This window comes from Dermochelys coriacea, chromosome 26 (assembly GCF_009764565.3).
Source record: "Dermochelys coriacea isolate rDerCor1 chromosome 26, rDerCor1.pri.v4, whole genome shotgun sequence".
NCBI classification, from domain to species: domain Eukaryota; kingdom Metazoa; phylum Chordata; order Testudines; family Dermochelyidae; genus Dermochelys; species Dermochelys coriacea.
The window spans coordinates 13,492,335-13,516,182 of NC_050093.1; the positions used below are offsets into that span (position 1 = coordinate 13,492,335).

The 23,848-nt window shown below is 50.6% G+C and overlaps 1 protein-coding gene and 1 long non-coding RNA gene across 3 annotated transcripts in view; both read right to left on the minus strand.

Annotated features, from left to right (window-relative positions):
• The window catches only part of LOC122457569, a 38,661-nt gene extending 16,518 nt beyond the window's left edge, over positions 1-22,143 (minus strand). The window contains exon 1 of the long non-coding RNA XR_006277176.1: positions 22,073-22,143. This is a non-coding gene — a long non-coding RNA (uncharacterized LOC122457569). The remainder of the gene's footprint in view (positions 1-22,072) is intronic.
• Positions 1-23,848, minus strand: part of GPAT2 (glycerol-3-phosphate acyltransferase 2, mitochondrial) — a 124,497-nt gene that overhangs the window by 78,532 nt on the left and 22,117 nt on the right. The window lies entirely within an intron of this gene.

A 23,848-nucleotide genomic window follows, 5' to 3' on the forward strand; every position in this document is an offset into this window, starting at 1 on the left:
CTGCCTCTTCTCCCCTGAAGCCCCACCCATGCCCTGCCTCTTCCCCGAGGCCCTGCCCACTTCTCTTCCCCCTTTGCCCTCCGTCGCTCACTGCTTTTCCCCTCCCACCCCCCCAACTTGGGTCAGGAGGGACTTGTCTGCGGAGGCAGGCCTGGGAGTTGCAACCACCCATCACAGGTAGGAGACCGCCCTGGCTGAGTAGGGGCTAGCAGTGGTGATGATCCAGACCTCCCTGCCTCCACCGCCCGCAGTAACCACTCATCGGGTGTCCGGTCAGTAGATCTGATTGGACACTGTTGAGTCTCCTTTTCAGGACTTTCAGGTCAAAAACCAGCCCCCCTAAGGTAGCCACACCCTGAATGTTAATTGGACTTAATGCAGGAATCACTGGGTGAGGCTCTCTGGCCTGGGCCATGCAAGAGGTCAGATAGGATGATCTCTAGGGTCCCTTCAGGATTTAAAGGCCTGAATCACTAGGGAGTCAGACGATGTCAGGAGCCGTCCCAAGGAGAGCTCCATTCTGCATCCGTAATGGATGCTATCCAGCCAGATCCTGGCCCAGAAGCCCTCTGCTCAAAATGGATTGAAGTGGCACGTGCAGGAGCCCTTGTGTGTGTGTAACCATCATTAGAGATGACTGGAAAAGCAGCAGCGGCTCAGACAGTTACCTGCTTCCCAGCTCCTTTGTCTGGGCTCCCATCTCAGGGCAGCTCCGATAATTGAATCGGAGACGAGCAACCAGAGCCGCAGACATATTCTGCCAGGGCCAGGCGCAGAGATTCAATTGGAGCCTCTTAACGAGTCTTAATAAGTGACAGCAGCACCTGGGCCTTCTCCTGAGCCCTTTTCACTGTGTGACATGGACTCACACCCAGAGAAAATCTAACGCAGTCAGCCAGCAGCCCTGGAGAAGCAAGCAAGGGCTCCTCAGCTCAGACAGCACCAGCTCCCAGACCCATGGGATGGTGAGACTCTCTGCTTTCGTTTGTTACAATAAGTAATTTTCTAGCCCCCTGGGGTTACTAAAGACTCAAAACTAGAAAGCAAACAAAAAGAACCCAAAATGTATTATTTTTTTAAAAAAATCCTCATCATTTCAAAGCTAATCTCATGATTTTTGAGATCCTGACTCATTGTTTTGACCAATTTGGCAATCTGTCTTCGTTCGCAACGTGCTTCCAACGTATCCTTATACCTAGTTCTTTTCCTGTTTAAAGGGAGAAACTTCTGATCTTATCTGCACAAGAGAAATGTACTGTGCTATGTGTAATTTGTACCCTAAGGGACAAGCTGCTTAACCACTCAGAGCCTGAGTCTCCCCAGCTATCAGATTGAGATATTTGTCAGATTTTCAGTAGGGGTGGTTGTGGGACTCAGCTAGTTAATATGATTTTCCCCAGATGTAAATTAGCATGGCTTTGCCATCAGTAGTTATTATTTGTATCACAGTAACACCTAGAGCCCCCAGCTAAGATGAGGGCCCCATTGTGCCAGGCCCTGCACGGACACAGAAAGTCTCTGCCACAAACCGCTTGCAATCCAAGCAGACAAAAACTGGGTGACAGGAAGGCTGTCGATACCCATTTTACAGACAGTGACCCGAGAGGAAGTACCCGTTACGGGGACAATATTTCTGACCATGGGCTCTTTCATCTAGCAGAGGCAAGACAAGGCCAACAGTTGGCAGTCCAAACTGGACCAATTCAAACTAAAAAACAGCCCAAAAAACTCTGCAGCTTATTTCCAAACAGCGATGGTAATTTACCATGGGAACGACATAACAAAGGGCGTGCTGGATTCTCCATCGCTTGGAGCCTGCCCATCAAGGCCGGATGCCTTCCCACAAGATGCATTCTTGTTCTACCACTAGGTATTGGGCTCCGTGCAGGATAGCAGGTACAATTCTCCACCCTGTGTCATACAGGGGGTCAGAGAAAGTGATCACAATGGGCCTTGAAAAACCTAGGAACCTTTTAAACGATGAGGAACACAATTGATGCATCCCAACACAGTAGGGTTTTGTAACCTAGTCTCTCCTTTCCCCATCCGTCACACGAGGCTCCCACAGGAGAACTGAGGTGTAACGTCTATAAAGCATAGTTGATCTTCAGACAAAAATTGCTATAGAAAGGCAAAGTATTTAAAAAACAAGGAGCCCGCCCTGCTTGCCTACGTATATCTGGCGACGTAACAGATTCTCAATGATTTATGGGCTCTGTCCATTACTAACCCTATAGGAACTCAATTTAATGGATTATCTGGGATTATAAAGAAACAGCTGGGAGGTGCTCCTGGCAGAAACCGCTCACTGCCCGTTTAAACACAAGGCTGATGGCGTCCTGCTCCAACAAAGGAGGCAAACAAATCAGCTCAGCATGATGTGGGGCACACTGGTGAAGAGCTGACAACTCTTCCCCATAACTCCCCCAAATGGAAACAGGGTTGGATTAAAGCAATCTGGCTTTGGGGAGCCCAGGGACCTGGACCCTGCCTCAAGTGGGTCTACCCCCCAGAGATACATGAGGCCTCCTCCCCGTATGCCCTTGAAGCAGCAATAGGTACCTTCCTCCCCCAGGGAGCAGCTGGGGTGGCAGCAGGGTTCTAGTACCCTCCCTTACCATGAGAGGCAGGAGGAGCAGTAGAGAGGCACCCGAATATTAGCCCCAACTATTGGGTGAGTCGGTGGTCCAGGCCGTCGTACTTTTCCTCTCCTACCACTTAGAGCTCCCTGCTGGGGCCCCCTACAGCTGTGGGTTACAGAGCTCACACACCTTAGAGATGGATGGGGCAGTTCAAACCTCTGAGAGCTATTGGTCCAGGCTCTCTTCAAACTCAGGTAGGCATTTCTGCATCAGATACACCCAGGTCACATTTTCAAGCTTTTCTTTGCGATCATAAAAGCTAGAAACCTTCTTTAAGGAAATTTTCTGCATTCATCATCTGACCCCCAGCTTCTGGAGTCTAAGCATGGACGTACGGTGCCTTTGCCTTAATCCATCCCTGATCAGAACTTTGTGTTTTTTAATTCACCACAAAGGTAGGAATCTATCTCAGAAAGAGTTACAAATTTTTCCTGTCTGCAATTACTTCTGTAATCTGCAATTCAATCAAACACACACAAGACATCTGTTCAAAATGTCAGCGAACAAACAATGGCAGGCCATGTTTCCCTAGCCCGGGATTCACCGTTTAGTAGAATGGGCTCTGATGTTCTACAAGACACTCTGCCAGTCAAACCTCCTTCACAGAGACAAGCTTCTTCCAAAAGCGTTTGAAAGACAATCTCCGAAGGATGAAAAACGTACCAGGCTCGAGCCCTTGGTTTTGCTTTTGTATGACGGATAAAGAAGGCCCTAAAGCTTTAACAATCCTGTTCGTGTTTTGCACCTCTCGGCCTGCCAAGGCTCAAACGTGGGGCAATGACCCCAAATAAGGAACACAAAAAACAGACAGGCAGGCAACAAAGTTTGGAGAGAGTCCTGACATAAAAGTGATTTACCCAACAGGCTGGGGCCAGGAACAGAATCCACTATTCTGAAGACCCAGTCAAAGGACCTCTCTCCATTAGACCAAACTCAATCTTTTCTTGCAGGAGCCTCAGTTGTACCATATCCATATAGGACTTGATCAAAAGCCCAGTGAAGTCAATGGGACTCTTCCATTGATATCAGTAGGTTTTATCTAAATCCCTTATAGTGCTCATCCCCAAGATGCACCCAGGACTGCACCCCAACGGTGCAGTCTCCTTGGCTTATCTGGGACGGAGACAGGAGTTTCCACTTGGCTTTATGGGACAATCCAAACACCCCCGTTAGTCCCGCTAATCAGATCAGAATTTCTGTGCTCGTAATAGACTGGGTCTCTTTCGGATAACATGCCTACAGGAGGGAATACGCTTAAATACGTTTGTTAACCTGACTGGCCAATCCTAGGCTTTAAGAGATGAGGGTGGGGGGGAGGCATTATACACAGCAAAGCCAGCCAGATCTGTTCATTGATGGAAAATTTTGCTACAGAGAAAGATAAAGGTGAATGTAAAAATCTTACAAGCCCCCCATGGTTACCAATTCTACCTTTTGCTTGATTCTGATCTATGGAACCGCATTGACGTGTGAGATTAGTCAAGGATCAGAGAAGTGTTTCAAACCCTGAACAAGGAACTTTATTGGAAAGGTGTAACATCCCTCAATGCAAACTCTTAAAAGGCAAGGAAATGTCAGGTTAAAAGACACTGCTGAGCCCTAACCTAATACCTAGCAGGTTTCCACGGACCGCAACAGACTGCATCTTCGCAGAAAAGTTCCTTCAGCCTCCAACCAGAGAAGGAGACGGTTATCTCCCTTAAACTGTAATCCATGGCCAGAGCTGGCCAAGAAAATGTTTCTTTGCTACAAAAGATTTTGGCATCACAATTTGTTCCCACTTTTGATGAAGCTTTTCCCTCATGAAAAGTGTCAGATTGTCACTGCAAACTGGAAGTTTTCTCACTTTAAAAAGCTAGGCGGCTTTTTGGCTTTCAGCAAATGTAACACATTTTGTTGCTTCAAACCTTTTATGAACAAGTGGTCACCTCACTGCCTTCTGGTGGCCCCAGGAGAGCCCTGCAAACAGCCCCTTGCCTCAGTTTCCCCTCTTGGACTGCTCAATAAAACTTAACTCAGAGGCTTCGCATGGTGCAAATACTCCTCTCTGAGGTCCGGGTGTATTAACATAAAAATAACCTCCAAAATAAAACAATCCAAAACCAAAGTCCCTTGTCCCGGTCCCAGTCCACTCTGCTTGCTCCTAGCAAGTCTCTGATCACCCTGAGCGTTCCCCCACCCCACCCTTCACTACAGCCTCCTGCTGCTCTTCAGAGGGAAATCATCAATCCATGTCCAGGTGTGGTCTGGCCCCAGGCCTTCAGCCCTGGAGGGTCCAGCCATCCTGCAATATTTGCAATGAAGACCGAAAAAAAAACCTGGCAAAAAGCGTCATTTTTCCAACAAAAGTTGGTATTTTTTATTAAAAAACTAGAGTTGAAAAGTTCTCACCGAGCTCCATGTACAACCTTAAACCCAACTTGAGCACCATTAGCAAATATTCAAGCATGCAGCATGTTAGGCATTTGTGGAGGGTAGATTAAAGGTTTTGCATCATGCCACAGAGGAGAGACTGATATGTACTTTCAGCCCCAGCTTGCTCCTGTAGCCAGCATACATCCAGGTAGCCCAGCATGCCACTGTGCTAGATCACGCGGAGAATCAGAGAACCCAGGAATCTTACCTCTAACGCCACAGCTTTAACACCAGACAAAATTCCCTAAGCTGTGGAAGTACCTTCTTGGGGATGTGCCAGGAGACTTCAAACTCCTAAAGGTTTCGGAGAACTGCTCGTTCAGAGGCCGCCCCAAATAACCAGGATCCAGGAGCCGGGCAGGCAATCAGCAGGTTGTTCCTGGTGCTAAGCCAGAATCCCAGCTGGGAGATCGTGACCTGTTTTATGCACTCCCTCCCACGCCCTCAGTCGCTCTGTGTTGTGCTATTGTTATTTGTGATTCTACACAGCTCACAACAACATATTAATCACCATTATACACCTATAGTGGCCCAGCTATTGTTTGCAACATGAAAACATTAAGCCAAGAAAAGAAAAGAAAATCTGGCCGTTAAGGAGCATGCTCATGCAAAAGCCTGGATCCCAGTTTTAGGCCTGGACTCCATCCACTTCAGTGATTTGATTCTTTTGCTAGGAAAACCCATTAGAAAATTCATTAGGAAAACCCACACCTCCTCCACTGTACAAAATGATTATTCGGAGAGCGGCTGCAGATGGCAGTTTGAATCCTGGCCTTTCCCCCCTTCGACATAATGGGACTTCTGGCTTGCAGCACAGTTGGAGCCGTGGTGGTCCCAGGATATTCGACAGACAAGGTGGGGGCGGTCATATCTTTTATTGGACCAACTGCTGGTGGTGAAAGGGACAAGTTTTCGAGCATACACACAGATGTTGGTCCACCTTGTCCCTATGGTATGCAGACATTTCAATGAATTTCAAGTCACTTGGGCACCTGCTTTCTTTCCTTCTCTTTCACACCCCCACTGCAGAAAAGCTGACCATCTTCCACTGAGAGGGTGTTGGCCCGATCCTGCAAACACTTGTGCATGTGCTTAATTTGAAGCATGCAAGCAGGCCCACTGGAGTAGGTTTTCAAGAGCACAACACTGCAAACAAAGAACCAGCAGCAGGTCAGTCCCTAATACTCCCGGAAAGCCAAAGAGAGTGAGGCACTAGCTGCTGACTGTGTCTTGGAAAATCTCCCCCCTTGACTTTAATGGAACTACTCAGAGACTAGATGTAAGTTCAGAAAGGACCAGCATGCTCACCTAGTCTGACCTCCTGCACATCGCTGGCCAGAGAACCTCACCCACCCCCGCCTGTAATAAACCCGAACCTCTGACTGAATTACTGAAATCCTCAACTCATGATTTAAAGTCTTACTCATACACTTCGAGTTAAGCACATGCTTGAGGGTTTGCAACATCCGATTAGCATTTTGCAAGTGAGTTAATCGAATATTGCAAAGGTGGCTTTCATCCAAGGATCTCAAAGCCACTTGTCACCCTCCTTTCACAGATAAGGAAACCAAGGCACAGAAAGGTCAAGTGACTTGCACAAAGTCGCATAGCAAGTCAGCGGCTGGGCGGAGGAGAGAATCCAGGTAAGAGCTGGGAAAATGTTCCCTCTGCCAAACGTTTTATTTGAAGATTGTGCAGAGGAGCTAGGGAGTGGGAATGATTTGTTTAGAAAATATTGCAAGACTCATCAGATAAGTTGATTGGGCCTATCTAAGTGCAGGTGACCTGACACTCAAACCACTAGACAACATTCCCCTCCCAATGCTGGGAATTAGAACCCGGGAGTCCTGAGACCCAGCTCCCCTGCTCTAACCCCTACATGATGTCATCTTTTGGAGAAAGGGGCTTATCAGCCCACAACAGTGCTCTACACCCAATGAAGTTTTAACCCCTCAGATAATTTTGCTCAGCATTTTCTCCTGTATTCATGACGGGCTTCAAACAGACGCGCACAAGATGTGGATCTGCCCAAAAGGCAGGGAAAGTTCTCATCCATATGGGAACTTCGTGTCTTAGGCCCCTCTTATTGCATTAGTAGATCCCAGGCCGGAGAGAGGCTGGACTGGTATGTTCTGAGCAGAGGACTAGAACCTCGAGTTCTATTCCTGGATCTCTCTCATTAACTCTAAGGCAAGCCACCTAAGCCAAGATTTTCAAGAGTGGCTACTGATTTCGGCTGCCTTACTTGAGCCACGTTGGGCACAAATTTCAGGGATGCTGGGCACCCAACAGCTCCCATCAATGTCACCCAGATTTGTGGATGCTTGGCCTCTCTGAAAATCAGGCTCGAGGGTTTCAGGAGTGGCTAGCCATTTTCTGTGGAGTTGGATTTCCAGAGTACAGGTACTCAGCACTTTCTAAAAGTCATGCCCTTTCCCAAGGGATGCACCATCCCGCAAAGCACCCCAAAATCAGTACCCACTTGGGAGAATATTGGCCTCAACCTCCCTGCCTCAGTTTCCCTGCCTGTGGTAGAGGGTTAATACCACCAGCCCCCCAGGGGCATCATGGGAATTAGTGAGTCAGTGTCTGTCCCGGGCTTTGACAACGTAAAGTGTTAAATCAGGGGTACTCAAACTTTTTTTGTTGGGACCTCCTTTGAAAATATTTCAGGCTGTGATGACCCCCCCTGCCCCCAAAGTGATGCCCCACCATACCATACCACCCTTACTTCTGCACTGCTGCTGAGGAGCTTGGGCTATCAGCCCCCACACATGGCTGTTAACCGGAGCCCCGGCAGGCACGGGGGCTGACAGCTCGCAAACCCCCACCCCCTCACAACCTCAGTTTGAGAACCCCTGCGCTATAGATTATAAAGGAGAGCAAGAAATACAGCAGCACACAAGCAAAGCAAATGCCCCAAGATGCCATCCCATAGAAGATTAGGGTTGGAAGGGACCTCAGGAGGTCATCTAATCCAACCCCCTGCTCAAAGCAGGACCAACCCCAACTAAATCATCCCAGCCAGGGCTTTGTCAAGCTGGGCCTTAAAAACCTCTAAGGATGGAAATTCCACCACCTCCCTAGGTAACCCATTCCAGTGCTTCACCATCCTCCTAGTGAAACAGTGTTTCCTAATATCCAACCTAGACCTCCTGCATGGCAACTTGAGACCATTGCTTCTTGTTCTGTTATCTGCCATCATTGAGAACAGCCGAGCTCCATCCTCTTTGGAACCCCCCTTCAGGTAGTTGAAGGCTGCTATCAAATCCCCCCTCATTCTTCTCTTCTGCAGACTAAATAACCCCAGTTCCCTCAGCCTCTCCTCGTAAGTCATCTCTGCTGCTTACATCTAGTTCAAACTGCTAAGCACGACTTCCAGTTCAGAAACGACTGAATTTCAAAGCATCCCCTTGTTTGCAGGGGAAAACAACAGATGTCTGATGAGCAATCAAACCTGCACGCGAAAGGGAGAGCACCACCGTAGCCAGCAAGAGGAACAAACACCCTGCACTGCCACAGACGCTTGAAAGCGGCCTGTTGGCAGGAGGAGGATGAAGAGCTGCTAGATGGGGCCAAAACCGGGCTCATTCTGGTCCACGAGTCGAGGAGTCAATAGCACTGAAGCCAAATTATCTACACTGGATACACGCACAGGCGATTACATCCTTGGGTGACTTCAACCAGCAGGAGTATGGGAGATGAGAGCCCAGTGCTAGTGTCCTCTGAGCGAGTCAAATCAATTTTACTGTCTAAACTTGTTCATCCCCTAGCAGCTGGCAGAGGTGGAGATTTTATCTCCAGCCACCTTCAGGTTTCCCACTGCCGCCCATCACCGTGGCATCTGAGCGCCCAGCCTTTCCCTTCCATGGCCACACCACAATCCCTGCCCTTGTCATTCAGCTCCATCTCCCTCCCCACCTCTTCCCAAAAAGGACAGTGGATTAATGCTTAGAGGGGAGGCCCAATCTATGGGTCAGAGCAGAGGGTTTCCAAGTAGGATGTGGTGTTCTGCCCCCACCCCACCCCCCATTCTGCCATTGACCCACACTGTGACTTTGGCCAGATCAGTTTCCTCTCTACCGCTCCATGGAAAGGAAGGAATAATACAGACCTGACCCACATGGGGCTTGCAAGGACTGAACTCATAAGAGGAGACTTTTTAGGACCAGATCCCAAGGGAACAGCTCCTGGAAACATGGCACCATCTAACTACAGGCCCTAGCTCTGTTTGAGTTTGGAATCGAATCCCCAGCCCAGCCCAGCCCAAATCTGGATCTGGATCGTAAACCAGCTTTAAACCAATAGACGTGTGTTCACATGGAGGGGGGGGTCACAGATCGTCTCCTGATGCTGGCCGAGCTGGCTCCAGGAGGAGGAAGCTGGACTGGAGGGCCTATTTCTGTTCCCGTGTTCAATTTGAGCAGAGTCCCTCCGGGCAGCGTCCTCCTGAGATGCCTTTGAGGAGTGGTGGGCGCTGCCCGGGGGTCTCTGCTCAGTGTCTCCTTCTGGGTCCCTGGATTTTCAACCTTTGAGCTCACTCATGGAGCCTGGCCTTAGCGGTTCCTCCTCCTTAGCTGAGGGGCCTTTAATTCTGGGTGGGCCTAGACCTGCCTCTCCCAGAGCTGCACATAGCACGAGGGGTTGCAGCAGTTTGAACTCAGCGTTAGCTGAGCCTCGGTGGACTCTCGAGCATAGACAAGGGGAAGCCAGGGTGCGTATTGAGTGAGTTAATCAGTGCAAACCTTGGCATCTCCTTGTCTACGCAAGGCATTAGCCCTCACTGCCGAATTAGGGCCCTCGCCCCGTCTAGAGAAGGCCTAGATTATTCTGGGCATTGGGTGTGGATGCAACATGCACGGTTGTCTCTGTCTCAATAGTACAACCGGAACCATGAGAGCCTGTCAGTAGCGATAAACGATGCAGCAGGCAGGCCCCGCTGAGGAAACTGAGGCCCGGGGCGATGCAGCAATTTGCCCAAGGTCACCCCGCAGCAGAACCAGCAACAGAACCCAGCCCTCCTATAGCCCAGCCCACTGTGGTGGAGGAACGTGGGGCTCTCTACGTGGACAGGTTTTTAGCAGGCTCAGGTACAGGGGAGAAGGGGGGGAAGCGTTCCCATCAGCTGCACTCTGGATCCGTCCGTGTCAGCTTTTTCTCTCCCTGCGAGGCAGAGCTCATCAAGCGTTGGCTTGTTCACCAGGTAACGGGGAACATGAGCCGGGTTTCGACCGGCTCAGGACAGGTTTGTTTTCCCCAGCGCGGTGTTGCCATAGTAATCTCACGTGGGAGGAGAGGGACCCACTCACTCAGACAGCTGCTGCAGACGCCTGGCTGCAGGGCTGATGGGGTGAAGTTGCCACCTGTGGGGTACAGCAGACCTGGGGGGGTCCACAATCACACAGGGCCGAACCATATCCCTTTCCTTTTCCCCCACCCCCTTCTCTTTTTATTGCATCCCAGGATTATAAAATCAAGTGTTAAATTTGGCCTTTGGCAAGTGAGAGGGACCTGCTGGCATTGGCTGGCACATGGCCCAGGGTAGGCACACACATTTCGCTCCTGACCACACCCTATGCCTTCCAACTCCTGAGCTGGACCCTGCCTGCTGATCCAGCCCTGGGCTGCCCCCCACTGCTCTGCCACTGCCCTCCATCCTGCCCTGCAATTGCAAATACCCCCTGCTATCTCAGTCCTAAGCCCTCCCCCCAACCTCTGCCAGTGCCCCTCCTTTCCAACCTGCAGCATACCCCTGCAATACGAGGTACATCATGCTCACAGGTCTCGTCCTACTTAAGGCTGCCAACACAGCCACTCCCAGCCAGAGGCGTGAAGCCGTCACCCACTGCACGGAGCCCTGTTCAGTGTGATGTCTCCACTGTAATGGGGGTGTGGCTGCAGCCTGGGTCAACATACCCCAGCTAGCTCTGATCTAGCACACCTACATCTACACGATTTGCAGTCACACCTCCTTGGAGCATTCACGTATGCCATGTTCTAGCCCCGGGACGGCCCAGGGACACTGGGGTTGGTTAAAGAATTCCCTGCACTGGCTACAGCTATAGTAGACCCAGGCCTGCCATTTCCCACCTACCGTACTATGATGAGCGGAAGTTAGAGGAAGGACGGTCTAACGGTTAGACACAAGCTTGGGATCCAGATTCAGTTTCCTGCTTCTGCCACAGACTTCCTGTGGCCAGTCACTTAAACTCTCTGTTTGCCTCTGTTCCCTCCATACAAGGGGACCATAGCCCTGCCCTGCTCTACAGGGGTGGTGTGAGGATGGTGAGGTGCCCTGATCCTAGGGTGATGGGTCCACACTAGTACCTAAGACCCAGGGTTCAGGAGGAAGCTAGATTGGTGAGAGAACCGGGTCTCAAGCATGCAAACCAGGGCTGGGTTACTGCTAGACAAACAAACAAAGCCCCAGCGTGTAACACTGGCCTCTCAGCCAGTTTCCTACCACTCCACCTGCTGCCTGGCTACTCAAGCCCTAATGTAACAGGGGGAAACTGAGGCAAAAGCAACAGGCCCCCCCCCCCGTCACCCAGCAGGCTGGCAACAGAGCCAGGAATAGAAGCCAGCTCTCCCGCATCCCAGTCCAGAGCGCTAGCCACTAGACCACACTGCCTCAGCCTATAGGAGTGTGTGGGGTGGGGGCAGGAACGGATCAGACCCGAGCCCCATCTCATCCAGTCTCCTGTGCAGGACAGCAGCTGCACTAAATGCTTCAGAGGAAGGCGTAAGAGCCCTTCAGTAGCAGATGGGGGATAATCCGCCCCCCCATGTAGGTCTCCCCTTGACCCCTAATACTCAGAAATTGACACTCAAGCCCTGAAGCACGCGGTTAGAAGGAGTTTACATAAACCAGTGCAAAGCGGCACATAGAGAATGGAGTGTGGGGGTGCTCACAGCCCCTGCCTTGCCCCCCCCCCGCCACACCCCTGGATATTCTCTAGCCCAGTGACATACCACCATCACAGATGGGGGGGAGGGAGGGGGAGAAATCAGCTGCAATCGGGCTCTGACCGCTGCCTGTACCATAGCTTTGTGCGGGCGGTGTCTTGCGGGCCACCGAGAGTGACAGTGAATTATTGCGAGGGTTTTGCATCGTGCTGGGTTTTCTCTGCTGTGAGACGCGAAGGCGTCAGAGAAATACAAGTGCGAGAGGCGCTGACGCACAGAGGGAGAGCAGGAGGGGCTAGGGCTGATGGCACCCCCACTATGATCCAGAAACAGTGGGTGACAGGAAATTAGGGTGTCCCTCTGCCCTGGCCTATAGCTGCAGCCTAGTGGGTACAGCACGGAGCTTCTGGAGACTGGAGTTCTATTCATAGGTGACTTTGGGCACGTCCCTTCCCCGCTCTGTGCCTCAGTTTCATAGATACTAAGGTCAGAAGGGACCATTCTGATCATCTAGTCTGACCTCCTGCACAACGGAGGCCACAGAATCTCACCCACCCACTCCTACAAAAAACCTCACCTATGTCTGAGCTATTGAAGTCCTTAAATCATGGTTTAAAAAGACTTCAAGGAGCAGAGAAGCCTCCCTCAAGTCACCCATGCCCCATGCTACAGAGGAAGGCAAAAAACCTCCAGGGCCTCTCCAATCTGCCCTGGAGGAAAATTCCTTCCCGACCCCAAATATGGCGATCAGCTAAACCCTGAGCATATGGGCAAGATTCACCAGCCAGATACTACAGAAAATTCTTTCCTGGGTAACTCAGATCCCATCCATCTAATATCCCATCTCAGGGGATTAGTCCTATTTATCCTGAATATTTAAAGATCAATTACTTACCAAAATCCCATTATCCCATCATACCATCTCCTCCATAAACTTATAGAGTAGAATCTTAAAACCAGATAGATCTTTTGCCCCCACTGCTTCCCTTGGAAGGCTATTCCAAAACTTCACTCCTCTGATGGTTAGAAACCTTCGTCTAATTTCAAGTCTAAACTTCCTGGTGGCCAGTTTATACCCATTTGTTCTTGTGTCCTCATTGGTGCTGAGCTGAAATAATTCCTCTCCCTCTCCTGTATTTATCCCTCTGATATATTTATAGAGAGCAATCATATCTCCCCTCAACCTTCTTTTAGCTAGGCTAATCAAGCCAAGCTCCTTAAGTCTCCTTTCATAAGACAAGTTTTCCATTCCTCGGATCATCCTAGTAGCCCTTCTCTGTACCTGCTCCAGTTTGAATTCATCCTTTTTAAACATGGGAGACCAGAACTGCACACAGTATTCTAGGGGAGATCTCACCAGTGCCTTGTATAATGGTACTAAAACCTCCTTATCCCTACTGGAAATGCCTCTCCTGATGCATCCCAACACCGCATTTTTTCACAGCCATATCACATTGGCAGCTCATAGTCATCCTATGATCAACCAATACTCCAAGGTCCTTCTCCTCTTCCGTTACTTCTAATTGATGCGTCCCCAACTTGTAACTAAAATTCTTGTTATTAATCCCTAAATGTATAACCTTACACTTCTCACTATTAAATTTCATCCTGTTACTATTACTCCAGTTTACAAGGTCATCCAGATCCTCCTGTATAATATCCCGATCCTTCTCTGAATTGGCAATACCTCCCAGCTTTGTATCGTCTGCAAACTTTATTAGCACACTCCCACTTTTTGTGCCAAGGTCAGTAATAAAAAGATTAAATAAGATTGGTCCCAAAACCGATCCCTGAGGAACTCCACTGGTAACCTCCCTCCAACCTGACAGTTCGCCTTTCAGTAGGACCCATTGCAGTCTCCCCTTTAACCAATTCCTTATCCACCTTTTGATGTTCATATTGATCCCCATCTTCTCCAATTTAACTAATAATTCCCCATGTGGCACGGTATCAAATGCCTTACTGAAATCTAGGTAAATTAGATCCACTGCATTTTCTTTATCTAAAAAATCTGTTACTGTTTCCCCCTTTGTAAAATGAGGCTAATGATCCTTTGAGATCTTCCAAGGAAGAGCGCTGGATACAAGCAAAAGGGTTATTATTTTGGTGTCTGAGCTGCTTAATCCAATTAATCCCGTTCCCAGATAACGTGAATTAAGATGGAACACGCCTGGTTTAAACCAAACACCCAAGAGCACCCATGCAGCCTTTGGCACCAGTTTCACTGAATCCATTTTAAATCACAGCCTCGCATTAAACCGGTGCAGCTCTGCGTGTAGACAAGACTCAAGGGGCAGCAGGTCTATCAGAGGCTGCGGAGGTGCTGAAAAGCAGCAGTGAGAGCCCTTTGCCACTGACTGCAGCGGAGGTGGTGCTACATTGGGGGCTAGCCTACATATTAAGCCGTGTGAATCGGGGGCACAGATACGGCCTTGCCGCAGCTGTTCTGACTGGAGCCCAGCGCTAGGAGCCAAGACCCCCTTGGGTTTCATCTTTGCTGTAGCTGCCAGGGGTTGCATAGTCAAAGTCCCTTTCCCTTGGTATCTCCCCCCACCACTGCATGCCTGCGCCCACCTCCCCAAAAATGGGGATTTCCACTGAGCACAATTCACTTGCACTCCACCTAAGCGAGCTGAGCCCCCGTCCCCAGCAGAGGTAGGACTGTTCGAAAAGCCAAGTGCTACATTCTGGCACTATCCCTGGTGCCACATCTGAATGGGTCAGAGGCTGAAGACGCATTTGCTGGCCCCATCACACCACTGGGCAGGATTAGCAGCCTCAAGGTTTGATGGGGGAGTGGGGGTAGAACTAGGCCAATCGACCCTGCATAAGTAACAGGCGCTCACAGACCATGGCGAGGAAGAATCTAGACATACCTGCAGCCATGACACCCTCGCCTAGGTTCATAGGTAATAATGTCCTGCCCTCCTATGTTCACTCAGTGCAACTGCTATGCTGGCTAAAGCACATCCTGTCTCCCTCTAGCATTTGGGCCACTTAAGGGATAATAGCCTATGACTGCTACTAGCCAAGGGAGCTATTCCTTTGGCTCAAATAATAGCAGCCTGTTCATGTGGTCCTGAAGACCAGGGTTCAAAGTCACACTGGGTGCGTGGGGTGGGGGGTTCCACGAGAGAGAGAGAGTGAGAGTGTGTGTGTGTATAAATAACACAGCAACCTGATAAGGACAGAGCTTCTCCAGCATCTGCCTGAAGGGCAATTTGATTTCCACCTTGCTCCTGTAGTTTCCGCTAAGCACCCCTGAATTTAGCTCTGCGACTCTCAACCCTTCTGGGCGAAACATTTTGAGGACTAAAAAGGGGTAACCACTGGGGCACTGGAAAGGAAGTGGAGTCCAGGAGAGGCGCTTTTCTAGAAAGCGGATGAGAAAGAAGGTTAAAATAGCCCTGATTTAAGCTCTTAGGATAATGAAGTTATTTTTCATGCCACAGAAACCCAGATCAAGGTTTTGAATGTTCCAGCTGGCTAGCAGCTTTGCATCAGCCCCCTCCCTTTCCCCCGCAAATCAACCTCCCCAACTTTGAGATCTTCACCATGCTCCTGGAGTACTACACGTGCCATCCATCAGGGAGTCAGTTCACAGACTAGCATGCTTCCCCTTGCTCTTGAGCGACGGGCAAAATGCCCAAAGCCCAACTGCAAAAGACTCATCCCCATCCCTGGAGATGGTGCAGACAGCTACAGCTAATCACCAGCCGTCAAAATATACCTGCTGCATGAGATCACAGCTCCTCTGAAGTGCTGTTCTGTCAACCCTGATTGATTGTGTGTTCCAAGGCTTTCGAGCAGGTGGAGTACAAGACACGGCTGGTGCATTCAATGACACTGTTATTCTGCACCAGACAAAGGGAGATGAAACAGTGGAGCATTCGCACACAAGTGGCTTTTAAAGCACGGCAAACGGCTACAGGAAAGAAAGAGATTACACAGGGTCCTGAACAATGCTGTTTGCGCTGACTAGGTGGGACCATGGCTGCCTGAATTCCGTTTCAACTGGGTGCAAAAGAGGCTCCAATCAAGAGTTTGCGCCTGTGAATTTACACCAGTGAAGGGTCTGGCCCAGAGAGAGCAGCCTTCCTTTGGTCACAGCCTGCTGCTGGCCTAATCCCTCCTTAGCAATGCACGTCTGTCTATCCCTGCCCATCTTATCCTCCTGCTGAGCAAAGACGCCAGCAGCAGTATTTCTGCTTCGATCCAAATTGCACTTGATGTATGCATCGTAGGGAGGGCTTGGGCTTGCTCAGTCAACTTCTCCTCCTCGCTGACTTTACATCCAATAGGGCTGTCCTCACAGACAGCTCAAAGCCAAGTCTTGGCCCATGCTACATGCAGGAATTTCAGGCTCAGGAAGGGTGCCCGTCGTCAGTTTCTTATTACTCACAAAGCAAGGACTGCGACGGAATTCGTCCCAACCACGTGCCTCAACATTGCCCAGGAGAAACCAACCCAAGACAGTAGGAGAGGTGTTGAGTCTCCATTATCCATGCAGTGCTTGACCTCATTCCCAAACTATGGCCATGATTTGAACCAATCCTGCCCACTGGTATATGGGTGGAGACCAACAAAACCATTTCACACAGGCCCCTCAGGGGAATAGATTTCAGCCTTAGGTTAGACCCAGCAATTTAGGAGGTGAAAAGATTGGAGCCATCTAGCCCCGCATGGGAAATAGCACTTCTGATCTCCAGGTTAGGTGGTTAGATCATCAGCCGATGCCAAATTAAATCATCACCCCAGCAAATCACTGCAGCAGCTCTGTGCAAAGCAAACAACGGAACCCACGAGCAGGAAGGAAGCTGCATTCAGTAACACAGCTAATGAGACAGACACCAAATGTCTCCTTGCTCCGGATAAATCCCCCGCCACGCATGCCTGCCCTCGGCCCCAGCTCCGATGTATTTGCACAGCAATACAGAAGGTGTGAACCACTCAGAATCGTTCCATTTCTCCAGGAAACTAGGACATGCGCTAATAGGCTTTTAAATATTCCTGCCCTGTTAGCAGGGGGAAAAATAATGCAGAAAACCCCCTTTTTAAATAATACAAATGATCTGCTGCAAAGCCAAAATTGTAGCCTGCAGCCCCCGGCAGGCAATATGACCCCTGACCTCCTATTCCAGAGGGAGCCCCCTTTATATTCAGGCTAACCCCAAATGTAACACCTACTCCTGCCTCCACCGCAGGTCAAATGGGGTAGGAAAGAGATAGGGAATTTGGACTGGGACTGGCAGCCCTGGGTTCAGTTCAGTTCCTGCCTCAACTCACCTCTTTCCTATAGCCAAGCTTTGCTATGCAATTCACTTGGGCACCAAGTAGAAGTCCTGTTAAGTCTGGCTAGGGGAGGAGATGTGGAGAGAGGGCAGTGAGCTGAAAGGCTGGAGAAGGGTTAAGGAGAGGACTGGATCAAGTTTATCATCCAAGACCAACTTCCTATATCGTACTGCACAGGGAGCGCTTTGCCCACCACTGAAATGTAGCTACTTTAAGGGTGGCGCCTAACAGCTGTTTTAAAAACAGCCACGGCAGTTTAGGACGGAAACCCTCTGGTTTGTCAGATGGGAGAAATCAGGGTCTTGCACTCCTTCCCCCTGGATCCGATCTCACAGCCATGCTCTAAGCAGGAGCAAGACCTCATAGTCTGAGGGTTTGTCTACACTGCATGGCCCCAGGTCAGCTGACTTAGGCCACAGGGCTCAGATTGCAGAGCTATAAAACTGCTGGGTTAAAAAAATTTAAAAAAATTGGGGATTAGGTCCTGCTCTGAGCAGGGGGTGGGACTAGATGACCCCCTGAGGTCCCTTCCAACCCTGATATTCTATGATTCTATAGGGGAGGGAGGTTGGAGAGCCTGGGTTCCAGCCTGAACATCCACCAGGCAGTTTTATGGTCCCAGCCCAAGCCAGCTGATCCACACCCAGAGACTCGGGGCTGCAGAAGTCTTTCAGGGAAAGAGCCCCTGGTGCTGGTGAAGGCAGCGATCCTCACAGGGCAGTGCTCCAGGGACCAGCGCGGGGGACTCCGCAGGTGATATTCTCCTGGTGCTGAATCAATCTCCAAGAGTAGCGCTGTGCTTTTGAGATGCCGTCCTTGGGCTGAGACTTCAAAGCAAGTGCGTGACCAGTTGTGGTTATTTAAAGAGCCCCTAAAGGGATGTTATCCTGTGTCCCAGCTAAATTCCCGCTGGGAGACCTGCGTTCTGCCTCCCCACTTGCAGGCTGATGAAATTTCCTTCCCAAACTAAGTTGTTCAGCCACCACATTCCACCCCAGAAGTAGGCACATTTCAGGGACAAGCACTGTAACCCTGCTGTAGTACAGTGCACCTATACAGTTTGCACAATCATTTTGTCCAAACCTCAGGTTCTAATTAGATGAGGAGGCACTGTCTGAAAGCCCAAATTCATTATTAGTTCTGCTGCTTTGATTCAATTTCTGAGATTTCCCCTTATGTTCACCTGGGGTTTGATTTCTGGGTTCACAGCTTTATCCTGACAGGGTTTCCAAGAGAAACATGGATTGGGGGGGGGGGTGGTTAAAGAAGTGAGAAAGACAGAGCTACAGGAGAGAGCAGGAAGGAAAGAGAGTGAAGGAAAGGCTAGAGAAAGACAAAGGACATACAAACAAGTAGGGTGTGGGTGCTGTGTTGTGTACCTGTGAGCATGAGTTGCTTGAAATGCCTGCTGGATTGCATATCATAGAAACATAGGGTGCTCTCTCTCTCTCAGTGGTGTGTGTAAGTAAAAGCAACTGAAGTGTGCATTTGTCAGGGTGGCTGACTGTGCAGGGGTGGCCTACATCCTGCAGAGTTTTTGAGCACACGGATTGTCCCACTGGCTTCCATGAGCCTGGTTATTTATTTGCGGCAGGGTCTAATAGCTTCAAGGGAGAACAGGCCCCCAGGGTGCTGTAGAACCACAGGGTGAGACAGCCCCTGCCCCCAACAGCTGACATTCTAAACAGACAAAACAAAGGAGGCGGCCTGGGGGAGAAAAAGGCACCAAAAGGTGCCGTGACCCTCACAAAACAGCAGAGCTGGGATTAGAACCCAGGTCTTCATTATTTTCTATCCCCTAGGCCACACTGCTTCTCCCTGGGAGTCTGCACAGGCAGCTGTTGGAAGGGGCAGGAGGGCAGTCAGGGCATTAGCCTGGGCTGCAGAAGAAAGACCAAGGAGCAATTCCTGCTCTGCCACACAGACTTCCTACATGACCCTGGGCAAGTCACTTAGCCACTGCTTGCCTCATCACCCCATTGGGCAGAGAGGGAAACCAGCCCAGCTCTGCCCTGCCCCCAGGGGTGCATGAGGATAAATACCCTAGAGGTTGAGGCACTCAGGTGGCACAGATGGGCTCTGGGAGAGAAGTTAACCCCTGCAGTGTGCGTGAGGCAGGCTGGCGGTCGGGAGCTGCAATCCACTAATGCTGAATCACGCCAGAGGTCCACTGCGGCAGGAGAGGGGATGGGTGCAGGGGAGGGGCAGTGCTTTGGCCCACCCGTGCTGTCCAAGATCCAGCAAGGCCCAGAACACTGAATTTTTAGGGGAGAGGGAGCGTTCCTGTCCCCCCTCCACAGCGCCTGACTTGCCTGGGATCCTTGCTCAGGTGCAGCAGGAGATGCTGTTACGGCAGATGAAGACAGGCTTGGCCAGGAGACAGATGGAACAGAGCTGCTGGAGCCAGGGCTGTCAGTTTGATCTATTTAAAATCAATGCCAGGCTCACACGAGCTAAGAGGTGGGGACAAGACAAACCGGGAGCACAGACTACAGCGGGGAGCCCCATCCTGAGCAGCAAACTCCCATTCAGCTGGCTGAGCCCACTGAACGGCCAGGAGGAGGTGGTGGCTTGGATCTGGCCCAGAGAGGCCGGTTCAGACAACAGGAGAGAAAGTCAGGAGAGTAGGGAGGGGAAGATCAAATGAGACCGAGAGCAACAGATAAAAGTAAAGCAGAACAGAACTGCTAGGGGCCAAGGGCCGAGTCCTACCCACGTAGCTGCTCTGAAGACAAAGGGAGAGCCAGGAGCTGAAAGCATGACCTCTTCTGCAGCAGGAAACCCGAGCACTCCTGCCACTAAGTACCCTTTCAGAGCCCAGATCAAAGGGGTTTCAAACTGGGAAAGTGTTTGGAAGTGAGTGCATGTGGGGCTGGAGTGCTCAGAAGCCTAGGAACGTAGGGCTGGACCTCGAGAGGTCATCTCCGTCCACCTCCCTGCACTGAGACAGGACAAAGTAAACCTGCACCAGCCTGGACAGGTGTTTGTCCAACCTGTTCCTAAAAGCTCTCATTCTGGGATTCCACAACCTCCCTTGGACAGGGGCGCTGGAACAAGGAGGAAGGGGAGATCAAGGGTCGGGGCTATGGTTTGGGCACCAGCGGGTCCCCCACTGCTATGGAACTTTTGCCCTTAGAAGCTATTCCAGTGCTCAACTCTCCTTAGAGGTCAAAAGTTTTTCCTACTATCTAACCTAAAATCTCCCTTGCTACAGATGAAGCCCATTGCTTCTTGTTCTCCGAGTGCACTGACGGCAGGACAACTGACCCCTATTCTCTTTATAACAGCCCTTCACAGGGAACCTAAGATGTCTTCAGATCCGTCTTTTCCCTCACAGCTCAGGTTCTCTCATTTTGTTGCTCTCTCCAAGTTATGTTTTAGGAAAGACAAGGATGGCACCCGGAATTAGACACAATACCCCACATGAGGCCTCACCAGTGCCGAGCACAGAGGGACAATTACCTCCCGCATCTCACAGACAAGACGGCCGTTAACCCAACCCAGAATGAGATTAGCCTTTTTTAGCAACTGCATCACATTTCCGACTCATTCCCTTTGTGATCCACGATCAGCCTAGACCCTTTCCTGCTGTACTGCCGCCTACCCTATTATTCTCATTGCATAGTTGGGCATTTGATTTTTTTTTCCTTCCAAAGGGAAGTACTTTTGCACTTGTCTTTTTTGGCTACCTGACAGTGGAGAGAAAGGCCTGGGGCAGGGAGGAACCTAGGGAATGCAAGTTTCCTCCCTTTGAGCCTGGGATTCGCACCCAGGGCATGCAGCAGAGCCCCAGCTGCTGTTCAGCTTCCTCCAGCAGCTGACAGCAATGTTCTTTTCCATACGGGGCTAGAAGCTGCCACCACCCCAGAACTGGTCAACAAGAGCAGGAGCGGGGTCGAATTGGTACCAGTGCAGCTACTGCCACCCCATGGCTTTCCTGTTGGCTATCCCTGGTGGGTCTTAATACAGTTCCTAATAAACCCACCCAATGAGCCTCCTAGGGGGTCTACAGCCATGAGATTGGCTCCAGCTTGGGAGCTGGGGCTAAACAAGTGGCATACACGATCCAGTCCTGCTTTATGAACACTGGATGTGTCCTTTTGGTTAGGCCCTTGGCGATGGTGCCCATAGCCATGAAACCCTTGAGGGTAGGCAGCAAGGACAGGTCTCCCTCCCAAGAACGGGGTTCCCCTGCTTCCTGTGCCCACCAACTAGCCTACCTTTGCTTTGGAGAGGCTCTCGTCCGGGATGAAAGCCTGGGTATTTTACCCTTGGCCCCCCCCACTGTTGTGATGGGCAACTGATGTGCAGCTTGTGGCCTGACTCGAGTCATGCTCAGCCCCAAGTTACTGGGCACCCTGCAGAACTGAACAGTCCCACCTAGCCTCTAAGCTATTAAATGGGGGGAGTGGATTGTGAGGCTTCCTCCTCCAGGCTGAGAGCCCACAGACTCACTTCACACAAGCCGAACAAACCTGGCCGCGGCTGAGTTGTAAACCCGGGAGGGAGTGGCAGAAGGTTCCACATCCCAGCCAGTACAGCAGCATGTGTGAGGTCATATGGGATCCAGCAGCCTGGCCCTACACACAGCTTGTGTGAAGTGACTGAGCTCCCTGGACTTCAAAGGCTTGCTGGGAGCCCCATGGACCATGCACCCCATCCCTGCTGCCTCATTGCCCATCCTCTGTATTACACCTGCACCCAGCCTTAACCGAATTAGCTAATTCAATTTCTCCCTGCACTTCACTTGATTTTGCTGCATACTGTATTTGCCTAAGGAAATTTAATTTGACACTGTCAAACCCCCAATACCGTACCTGCTTTTTGCTGAGTCAGACGCTTGCATCTGGCTACACTTCCCCGGCAGCGGAATAGGACAGCGATGTTGAGGCAGTTGGGACCAAAGCAAATAAAAGACCCTGTCAGGGGACTGGATAACATTCCCAGCCCTTTAAAATCAGCCACAAGCACTCAAAGGCTGCAGCGGTGTCTTGAAGAAGCGTCTACTGCACCGTGGCAAGGTCTAGGTGTTTATAGCCACATTCATTATAGTATCAGAGCTGTGCATGAAACAAAAAACTCCCAGTGTAATTTCAGTGCTGGAGATTTTAACACCGCAGTGTGAATTTTAGGGCAGGGAAAGTGCCAGATGATTGCATTGGCGGCAGCTAGCCACCCCCACTGAGATCTGGCCCCATTGTATTGGGTGCTGCACAGCAGGAGCCAGTGCCTGCCAGGAATCTATTTACCTCTGAAATAGACAGAAGTAGAGGCACAGAGATGTGTCCCAGGCAGTACCAGGGCTAGAACTCACATCTCCAGAGTGCCCGTGCAATACCCAACCTCCCACTAAGTGGCAGTTCTGGAGCCTCAGCTCCCACAGCAGCAGGGCAAGCTTCTGCTGCATCTTTCCTTCTAGCCCTGAACAGAAGACTAGGCTGCTAACGGAGAGAAAGCTGCTCGGTCTCCAGGCCCCATTCAACCTTGGTCTCCCTGCTGAGACTGGAGCAAGTTACCGCCGGCTGCAGCAGGGGCTTGCCTGAGCCTGGTCCTGCCCAATGGGACGAAGGCTGAGAACTGGCAAAAATTTCATCTCAGCTAAGAGCACCTGATGGTTGTTCAGCTTCTAGGCCCAGGGCAGAATTTGAATCAGCGATTTAGGAATCTAGCGAGTTGCCTACCCCCAGAGTTTCCCAGCTCAATGCAAGCCAGTCCCAAACCAGTTTAAGAGCCTCCACAGCACCACTTTACACCAGTTTCTGTATAGACAAAGCCTTATACTTGATCAACTCCCACTGCCTTTGATGGGAGTGGGAAGGGGCCCTCGATTCAAAACTAGCAATTAATATTTCTTCTCAATTAATCTCCCCTCTGCCTCCCCAGTGCCTATGTCCAGATGTAAACAATTTACCCAAAGGCAGACTTAGATAACACCGGGTCTGGATGGGTCAGGAGTCAATTTGGATTCGTAATGAGAGCATGGCTGAATTTGAGCCCCGGGATTGGGCCAGCCTTTCATTCCCAGGCAGCTCTGGCCAAAGCCATAGAGAAAAAGAAATAAATTCTCAGCTTGTCTCTCACTAATGAGACCTGTCTCCTGCATACAAGCCCTCCCATGGCCAGAGATTTGGCTACACTTAGCACAGACAGCTTTGCAATGATGAATCATGCTGGAAACTGCCCCAGGTCCAGCAATGAGCCAGACCCAGGAAAGAAACACAGAGCAGGGAGAGTCTTCAGCAGCCTTTGGCTCCCAGCTGAGCCGGGTGGGGCATGGGCAGAAACTGTGGCCTTAAAAGGGTTGAACTCCAGTAACTCAACTCAGCACCCAGCTGGCGCTTGCTTGTTTGCTTTCCGTGCTGCATCGGTGCAATATGGCCGCAGTGAAGGTCATGGCAGCCATGGGAAATGACCGTAGCCAAGAGGCTGCGGCCCCTGCACGCCCAGCTCTGCTGCAGGAGCCCAGGACGGGTAGGGTGGGGTATTCTTACGGCCTGCCTATTCTGCACCGCTGTAAAGCCCTGTAGGGATCTTTGAAGCAGAGGTCTAGGCTAGGGCTACCCTGGCTGAGCCAGCCCCTGCATTGGGAAGGT